The sequence below is a fragment of the Tenrec ecaudatus genome, chromosome 3, assembly GCF_050624435.1.
Source record: "Tenrec ecaudatus isolate mTenEca1 chromosome 3, mTenEca1.hap1, whole genome shotgun sequence".
NCBI classification, from domain to species: domain Eukaryota; kingdom Metazoa; phylum Chordata; class Mammalia; order Afrosoricida; family Tenrecidae; genus Tenrec; species Tenrec ecaudatus.
Window position 1 is genome coordinate 173,025,730 of NC_134532.1, and position 10,256 is coordinate 173,035,985.

Sequence of the window (10,256 nt, forward strand, 5' to 3'; positions counted from 1 at the left end):
TTAGATGTGACTTGTGGGATGGCGGTCGCTGTTGCAATCATGCTGTCCCTCTGCTTGAAGGAATACTCGCCTTGGCCAAGTGGATTGCAAGAGCTTTTGCTGAATTGCTGATGTAGAATTGAGAAAATGAGCAGAGAGAAACAAGATATCCACAATACGATTTTTTGAAAAGATCAAGCCAGACAAGGAAAGATGATTGACATAATAAACAGCTAGAAGACAGAAGGGATAAAGAGACAAAGAGGCACAGCGTTGAGTAACCGAGCTAGAGAGAGTTGGGTGGGGACACTGAGAGTGTGAGGCTCTCAAATAGTTCTAAGCAAGACCGACCTGCTTGGGCACTGACGGAAGATGAGGAAAGAGGACAAGTAAATGTGGATGAATGTGGATAATGAAAAAATTCCTTTTAATAGTCTTTAGAAGATGTAGGTAAATATTGTCATATTTTATTGTTGTGGAGAAACTCAGCAAAACGTTCACCAATTCAAAATTTCTACCTGCATATTCCATGCCATTGATTATCTTTGTTCTTCTTTTTTTTCTTCCAGCAAACACAACATCTTAGATTTATTTCAAGTTGTAATCATTGCAGGGCAGAGGGAATAGGGGTTGGGGGCAAGAAGTTCTTAATTCAGAATGAAACTTTTAACACGGGGCAGAGATCTTTTTTGCATGTTATCATCATAATCTATTTCGAACCTCAGACTTTAGGCAAAAGTTAGACCTGCCTGGAATCTAGTGAGTATCTATGACAAGTCTGAGAAAGTTCTATTAGAGGAAAGGCTGATCATTTCTCAGGTCAAAAGAAAGCAGCTAAAAATGGCAACTCAGGTTGTCACCTGGTGAGTGATCATGTCTCGCATTACCACTTAGAGGAACCGAAAAACGTGACTGAATTTGGGACATGGCTTTTTTTGTGGGAGGTGGGAGAGGTGAGGGAGACGATGTCATAGGCCAAGTGGTAAAAGAACACTGGATACTTTCTTCAAAGCTCACAAGGCCTCGTGTCCACCAGCAGCAGGGATTCAGTGCTTCCCTAATTCTGCCTTTAGAAGCATCCGTTATCGAACACTTTGTTAATCCATTTTTGTCGGGTGACTGGACAAAGTGGCAATGTAAGTGTTTACAGGTTACTCCCTTTGTGGCCTTGAGAGGGCTCTTCCAGCTTTGCCAGCGAGATATTACCCGGAGGGACCACGAAGTCCTCCTCCAGGACTCGGTGAGAGTTCTGAAGTAGTATTTCAGCACAGTTGCCTTCGTTTACGTCATCAGATCCCAGGTACAGGCAGCTGTCCTCCAGTACTGACTCCATGGGCTCCGTGTCCATTTCGTGGAGCCGGTCGGCAAAGGCGATGGCTTTCTCGAGCCGCACCACGGCCTTGCGGCTGCCAAAATCCACCAGCACCAGGCGCTCCAGATGTTCGATCACCTCGGCTGTGATCCGATGGCTTCCCTGAGGACCTATCTTGGAGGTGAACAGCCGGCAGCCGCCCAGCGCGGGCAGACATCCCAGGCGCCCTACCAATGATCTTCGTTCTGTACCTTTTCCTAAATCCTTCCACCTCCATTAACATAAACTCAGTGTCAACCCACAGCAAAAACTTCCTCCAAATTACTAGTAATTTTTGGTTTCTGGGTGTTTACTTAGGAGCTCTGGTGGCATAATGGTTACAAGTTGGGCTCTAACCACCAGATCAGCAGTTCAAAATCGCCAGCTGCTCCTCAGGAGGAAGACGAGGCTTTCTACTCCCGTAAAGAGTTACAGTCTTGGAACCGATGGGACAGTCCTGCCCTGTCCTGTAGGGTCCCTATGAGTCAGAATCGACTCGATGGCAGTGAGCTTGGGGGTTTTATATATTTACCTTTTGCATAAGTAAGATCATACAATATTTATCCCTTACGACTGACTTATGTTCTCAGAGTGGTGTTTTCAAGTCTCGTCCACATTGCTGCATACATCAGACTTCATTTCTCTTTATGGCTGGTACTATTACACTCTATGTATTTACCACATTTGGTACATCTCATTATTTGATGATGGTCAAGGTGGCTATTATAGAATGTACTGCAGTGAACACTGGTGGGTAGTGTCCTTCTTTTGAGATCTACTTGTGGGTTGTAAAAATGGGTTTTGAAAATCTGATTCCAGGGGGGATCTAAGGTCCTTAGGGTTCCGGGGACTACTAGGAATAGGGGCAATTGGTTGCAACAACAGAACACAACTGGGTAATTTAAGAAGAAAATAGATTGATCAAAGTGATATTCCATACCTCAAAGAATCTTATGGAAAACTGGGGAAGTTGGCTCCGTAAAGAGGAGTCACTGAGGGGAAGAGGCGACCTAGAACACTGTCACAGCCAGAGGACACCACCAGAACAAGCTGCTTATCTGGTCACTACTTACTAGCCCCTCACTGTTACACCCCCTGACTCAGCTCTCACTGCTGTCACTCCCCTGGACACTGGATGTTGACACCAACAGCAGAATTAACGCTATATAGCACAGATGGTTTCCTCTTTGCTACAAACCCCGATGACATTGGGGGGGGGGGGGAAGGCCTAGGGATTTGCTTCCACAAGATTACAGCCTAGAAAACACTGCAAAGCATGTTCTGCTCTGGACTCTATCGGGTCACCATGAACTGGAATTGGATCGATGGAAATGAGTTGGGGTTTTTTTTGTTGTTTGTTTGTTTCATTTATGGCTTTTAGTCGGAGGGAGAGCCTGCCTTTTGCCCACATTCCTACAGCCAGGGCCTTCCTAAACGGAAAGTCCATTTGTATAATCAAGTATTAGGGATCTACGCCTATCAGAAAGAATAGCGTCTGGGGTTTTAAAGACATGTTTTCAAACAAGCAGCCATCTGAATGAAGTGTCAATCAAGTCTACATGGTAGAAGCTCACCAACCTGTGTCATCTAAGGATTCTAAATAATATAAATCCAAAGAAGGGAATGGTATCAGCTAAATTCTGATGACCCAGTTTGCAGAAGGCTATAGATGACAGTGGAAGACCAAAATCCATTTGCAAGAGCTACAGATTAAGGTTTATAGATTAAGCCTCTGATGAGCACTCTAACCACAGTGAAGGGATGTGAATAGCCTTGTTATCAGACAGAGAGCATTGTAGAGTTGATTATAGTAGATTTAATTACCATATATATACACAAATATAAACTGACCCGAGTATAAGCCAAGGTACCTCATTATTACCTGGGAAACCAGAAAAACTGATTGACTTGAGTATGAGCCTAGGGTGGAAAATGCAGAAGTTATTGGTGAGTTTCAATGATCAAAACAAATGAAAATAAAACTACTAAAAATTGAGACATCAGTGGGGTAATGTATTTATTTATTTTAAATAAAAACATAAATAAAAGGACAAGTCATTTAACATTAGTAAACCAGCACAGTAAGTGGAAAATAGGTTCAACAAAAGCAATAAGGTATCAACAATGATGCCTTAAGGGTACTATTCCCTGAGCTCAATCAGCAACCAAGCTAAAATTTAAAGAGTTAAAATTGTTCAAAACTGGATTCCTCATCATCATCCGTATCCCAATGCAGAGCGTCAGCTGGTGTGAGGTCATCATAGACGCTGTCCTCACTGAGATTGCCATCATCACCATCACTGCTGTCATTTTCATACAAAGCAGTCTTCACTGCCATCCATAGCATTGCTAATACTACATTTCTGGAAGGCACATCACACCATGTCTTCTGGAATGTCATCCCATGCATCTCAAACCCACTTTGCTATTAACTCTATGTCAGGCTTCATGAGATTTCCTCCTATTGTGAGTCTGGCTTGACCAGATGACATCCATTCATGCCACTGACCCGTGTGTAAGCCAAACCCCAGTTTTTCAGCACATTTTTTATGCTGAAAAATTCAGCTTATACACGAGTATATACAGTAGGTTAAAATGTAACATCTTATGTGACCCCCCTTTTTGACCCATTTAAATTGTGTATCAGTTTAAAAAAAAGTGAAGGGGAAATACTCGGGGATTCACTTCTTGTGAATCCCGTCTGAGTATAGACCAGCCATGTGAATAGTCTTGTTATCACGCAGAGCGCTGTGGAAAGTGTATTATGGCAGATATAGGTAGGTTAAAATGTAATACCTTATTATTTGATCTCCCTTTGACCCATTTTAAAGTTGTTCTAATTTTTAATATTTTCTACTTTCTCTTAATTGAGGCTTTTCTCTATTTTATTTTGTTAGTATTAGCTTTTTTGCTTCATTGGCTTATAAGTTTTTCACTGTATGAAATTTAAGATGGGTCAATCTATAGAGACAATAACTGGATTAATAGTTTCTTGGGGCTCAGGCAGGGAGGTTGGAGGAAAATGGGAGCTAACAAGGAGCACAGGAAGTAGAAAATGTTCTATAACTGATCGTGGTAGTGATTGTACAAATTTTCTTGATATGATTGCATTGTATGATACGTGAATTGTGACCAAATGAAACTTTAAAAAACAAAAGCACAACAAAACCAAAGCCAACTGATTATGGTAATGAATGTGTGTTTTTTTAAAAGTGCTGGACATTCATACATCTGCTATAAAATCTCACTAGATTTTCTCACTGGAGGGTACTCCTTGGAGTTTTCAAAGAGCTGGAGCAGCGATCCAAGATACAGCCATTGCTCTCTACCCCACTGGACAGCGGAGGAAGAAGATGACACAGGAAATGGAGAATAAACTGGATGGCAGGAACTAACTGCTCACATGAAGTCTTTTTTTCTCGAGTCCAGTAAAACCCAATGGCACGTCAGCTACCATTGCTTACTATAAGGGGGTCCCCTTCTAAAACTGGAACTGTGCTGGGCATATCAGGGCTGTCATCGTACACATTTTTTCCACTAGGTGACCATCGACCCAGCAACTCACTGACAGTGCACCCAGTGGCATCACCTGGGAAGTTTCTCTCTGGTTACAGTGAATTTTTTTGTAAAAGCAGTTTTGCTTGAACCTCATTTTTTTGTGATGGCTGATGTAAGAGAACAGTGTTTGGCTGTGGAATTTTGCTTCCAGTTTTGGGAAAATGCGACAAAAACAGTTGTGGTGTTGAATACACCTTACAAGGATAGCGCTATGTGAAAAACTCAAGTGTACAAGTGGTTTACTCCTTTCAAAAAAGGTGAAATGTTGGTTGATGGCAAACCTCGTTCTGGACATCCGTTAACTTCTTGAATGGACAAAAATGTTAATTCGTAGCTGATTTTTGGCAGACAGAGGCCTGGTTTTGCCACCAGGACAGTGCACCTGGCCAAGCAGTCATCTCAGCGCTCCTGTTTTGGGCAAAAAACAACATGCCACTCTTATCTTACACACTTTCCTCACCTGACCTTGTTCCGTGCAATTTATTTTTCTTTCCTCAAACGAAGAGGGACATGAAAGAACAGCAATCTAATGATATAGAAGAGGAGAAGAAAAAATGAGGGAGGAACTGTCAGCCATTCAAACAGATGAGTTTGAAAATATGTTTCCAAAAATGGAATGGACAGATTTGACAAATGTATTAAGTGTAATGGAGAGTATGTTGAAGGTGATAAAAGTTGTTTTGTTAAAAAAAAAAAAAGCTAAATACATAGCTTCGAAAAAGAGATTCCATTTTTTTGGAGAGGTTCCCCCTAGTAATTTGATTAAGTACTCAACAGATGAATCTGAATCTAAAGGAAGAGAAAGGGAAACAGAATTTAAAATTTGTATAACATCTAGATTTAGTGGGCTCATTGAGAATGGAGAACTCAAACCTATTGCCCTGAAACTCCAAAACTAAACTCACTACTGCTGAGCCAATTCCAAATCATAGCAATCCTATGGGACACAGTAGAACGGCCCTATGGGTTTCCTAGATTGTAAATCTTAAGGGAGTAGAAAGCCTCATCTTTCTCCTTCAGAGCAACTAGTGGTTTAGAACTGCTTAGTTTGGGGTTCACAGTCTGTGGTGGTTACATAATTTCATGTCAATTTGAAGGTACATATAAGTGTTGGGGTGGAGTTTAACCTGTGCCTGATGGTGCCTCCTTGTGGTCGTGGCCTTCGCAGAAGAGCCCTGGGAACCTTTCTCTCTCTCTCTCTCTCTCTCTCTCTCTCTCTCTCTCTCTATCTTCTCCTTCACCTTCCTGATGGCTGACCCTGGTTGCTGCCAGAGTCCTGTGATGCTTCTACCACCATTGGATCCACAAGACATTGCATCGACTAGCCTGTGATCTCCCTGCATTCTGCATCATTGCTGCATAAGTCTGAAGAGGGACTTATGGACTAGAATCAGACTGATGGACTGGATTTGGACTGACCTGGGATGTTTTCTGGATTTGTAATTATTTCATGATACAAATCTCTCTCTTTCACATATATGAGTGTCACTGGATTTATTTCTCTAGCCAACCTGGCTTAATACACAGCTCCAAGCATCAGTGGCTGGCCAAATGAAAGTCTATTTCTTACTATATCTACTGCAGCACACCCATATTGGCTTCACTTTCAGACCAAAGCTAATGCAGCAACCTATACCTGGAACATTACCGATATTGTAGCAAGAAATAATAATAATAAATAAAGGTCACAGCAAGGTAACCTCTAGCTCTTAAAACTCTACTTGGAAGTGACAAACCTAGTTTCTGCTCATACTTTACTGGTCAAAACCAATAATGCAGTCCAGTCTGGTAGCTCTAGGGTAGGGAAGAAGGCTCTGAACCCAAGAAGGGGCAATTGATACTTTTGAAAATCAAATAAAATCCATATAATTACTCATGTTGGAAAGGGAAAGATAAGCTCAGTACAGGGCTTCAGACCCAGAATGGAAATGATAACAGAAGCCATAAGACAAAATAAAACAAAACTCTCAAAATTTTGCTAGAGTGAGACCAACACTCAAATAACCCAAAACCCTACTCCTGCCCCAAAACCAAACAAACCAAAAACCAAAACAAAACTCACTGCCATTGAGTTGACGCAGACTCCTACAGCAACCTTTAGGAGAGGGCAGAACTGTCCCTGTGTTTTGTGAGACTGTAACTCTTTACAGGAGTACAAAACTCTGCCTTTCTCCCAAGAAGGAGCTGCAGGCCATTTCAAACTACTGGCTTTGCAGTTAGGAGGCCAGCACGTAACCAGGGGGTAGAAAAGTGTTTTTCTGAACCCCAACTGAACTTTGAACCTTTTAACGCCACCCTTGGCCACTATTTTTGAGTCGGTGATCATTTTTAAGTTGTTACCAAGACCACTGGACCATTGATGTTTGCTTCACACTTGGTGCCCACGTGTGCTGAGTGCTTCTCTGACACAAGGCCGACAGCAGGGGGTGGCGAGGGGTGACAGCAGCTCCTGGAGGGTACTGCTGTGAGAGAGAGATGGTTCGCAGGCCAGCAAGGGTTCGCGCTCTCCCCTCCGTGCTTCGTCTTTCTCATAGCACCTAGAGCTGCGCCTATGGAAGGCTCGAGAAATGCCTGCAATGGAGAACATGTGTGTTCGGGATTCTGAAAGGGCTGGTTAAACTACATCCAGTTCTGAGTAGGGTTTCAATGTGAGCAAAACACTGTCAGGTTTGCCAGGGGAGTGTAACTATTTTAAACCCCTTGTGCCACGGAATAGATTCGGACTCATCACAGCCTCAGGGACAGAGTAGAACTGCTCTGTAGGGTTCATGAGGATGTGACTTGTTCGCAGAAAGACAGCCTCATCATTCTCCCGTAGAGCAGCATGTGGGCTCCGACAGCCAACCTCGTAGGCCAATGCTGAACGCAATCACATTGAAAAAGCAGGCTATTTAAATCCAAGAACTAGAACATAGTGTGTGAATGTTTGATGATTCCATTCTTATGTTCAATCCTGGTTAAAACATAGGTGTGTGATGCACACCCATCGGGTGCTTCTGGGGAGAAGGATGAGGCTGTCTGCTCCAATAACGAAGCCTTCCGAGGGGGTTTCTGGAGCAAGCGATGAATGCGGAAGGGGTAGGGAGCACTAGAACTGACTGTGATTACACAACTCACTTTAAATGTGATTTAACCATGGGTGTGTGTGTATTCTACAATTGATTGTGATAATGATTGTACAATTCTCCTTGATATGGTTGAATGATGGCACTTTTGAATTGTATGATATATGGATTAAGTGCCAATAAAAATTTTAAAAAAGAAAGAAACTGCCATTTAGTTTGGAAGCAACAAAGCCCATAGGGAAGAAGCACACCAGCCTGTGTGATCATGGGGTGCCAAAGGGATCAGGTATCAGGCATCAAAGAACAAAAAAAATCATATCATTGTGAATGAGGGGAAGTAAGGAGTAGAGACCCAAAGCCCATCTGTAGGCAACAGGACAACCTCTTACAAAAGGGTCTTGGGGAGGAGACAAGCCAGTCAGGGTGCAGGGTAGCAATGATGAAACATACAACTTTCCTCTAGTTCTTAAATGCTCCCCTCACCCTACTATCATGATGCCAATTCTACTTTAAAAATCTGCTAGACCAGAGCATGTACACTGGTACAGATAGAAACTGGAAACACAGAGAATCCAGGACAGATGATCCTTTCAGGACCAGTGGTGAGAGTCCCGTGGCTATTGGGAGGGTGGAGGGAAGGTGGGGTAGAAAGCGGGGAGCCAATTACAAGGATCTACATATACCTCCTCCTTGGGGGATGGACAACAGAAAAGTGGGTGAAGGGAGATGTCAGACAGTATAAGATATGACAAAATAATAATAATTTATAAATTATCAAGGACTCATGAGGGAGGGGGAGCAGGAAGGGAGGGGGGAAATGAGGAGTTGATATCAGGGGCTCAAGTAGAAAGCAAATGTTTTGAGAATGATGATGCAACAAATATACAAATTTGCTTGCCATAATGGATGTATGTATGAATTATGATAAGAGTTGTATGTGCCCCCAATAAAATGATTTTAAAAAAAGAAGAAGGACACCTTCCTTAAGACCACTAGAGGTCAGAGTCTACTTGATGGCAGTGTTTTCTTTGTAAAACATTTTATATGCGATCACACATTGTACTTATTTGTTTAAATTTGATTGTTATCTCATAAATATAAATGCTAACAAAGATCAGAACTAGCAGAAAAATAGTTTCAAGTGTGACAGACCAACAATTTGATGGCTTCACTGGAAAGTGAGAATTTTCTTCAAAAGGTGCTGGGTCAATGCAGACTGTTGAGAATGCTGCAAGGTGGAACTTTGAATGGAGAAATTGGCAAACCCTGTGGATAGAAGAATCAAAGTTATTCCAGATTTTCTAATGTACTAATGATACTTATGAGACATAGCTATGTATCATTCGAACATTAGAAAAACACCAATAACTTTGATATAGCAGTGTTGCATAGCTGTGAGCACTGGGCTGCTGACTATATAATCAATAATAATATAATGCTAACTATATAATGCTAACTATATAGTCAATAATTCTAAACCATCAGCTGTTCGCTGGGAGAGAGAGATGAGGCTTTCTACTCCCGCAAAGAGTGCTTTATGGAAACTCCTGAGGGCAGTTCGACCCTGTCTTTCAGGGTTGCTGTGAATAGGAATTGATCAATGGCTGTGTGATGCATTTTAGTGCTTACTGGGTCAAATTCATGAATCCAGACGTATTAATGCATTCTGTTCTTTTTGTATTATCAAAGCCCAAGATTTCCACTGAGGCTGAGTTTTCTACAAAGGAAAAAAATGACACTCATATATATAAGGAAGAACTTCATATCAACAGAAATTTATATCAAGAAAGCAGTCCATGGAAACTCATTATGGAAACAGTCATATTATTCTGTTTGATGCGATTGAACTGTGGACTGATAGGACATATATAGCAACAATAAAAGCATAGACCCAGGAATGGGTTTTGTACTCGCACTAAATCCTAGATCCAACTTAAGAACAATTACTTCTTACGGCATGACCCTACTGATACTTGCCCTCAGGGGAACACAGAAGCAAAATGTGGTGAAGAATTTCGATGGTGCCTGGCTATCAGATAAAACAGCATCTGGGGTCTTAAAGGCTTATCTCTAAACAAGCAGCCATCTAAGAGAGATGTCAACTAAATCCACGTGGATGAAGCACACCATCATCAGTCACTGAAGTAGGGATCAATATCAGAGCCTAAATTGTGAGAATCCAATGTGCAGATGGGAGATGGATGACAGTGGGAGCGCAAGACTCATTTGTGGAACTAAATAGGAAATAAGCCCCTGGAAAAACCCCTCTATCTAAAATTGAGGGACAGAATAAAAATGGTCAC

At 41.9% G+C, this 10,256-nt stretch overlaps 1 pseudogene; it reads right to left on the reverse strand.

Annotated features, from left to right (window-relative positions):
• Positions 1–1,123: 1,123 nt before the first annotated feature.
• LOC142442464 (glutamyl-tRNA(Gln) amidotransferase subunit C, mitochondrial pseudogene) lies at positions 1,124–9,912 on the reverse strand (annotated as a pseudogene).
• Positions 9,913–10,256: the final 344 nt, after the last annotated feature.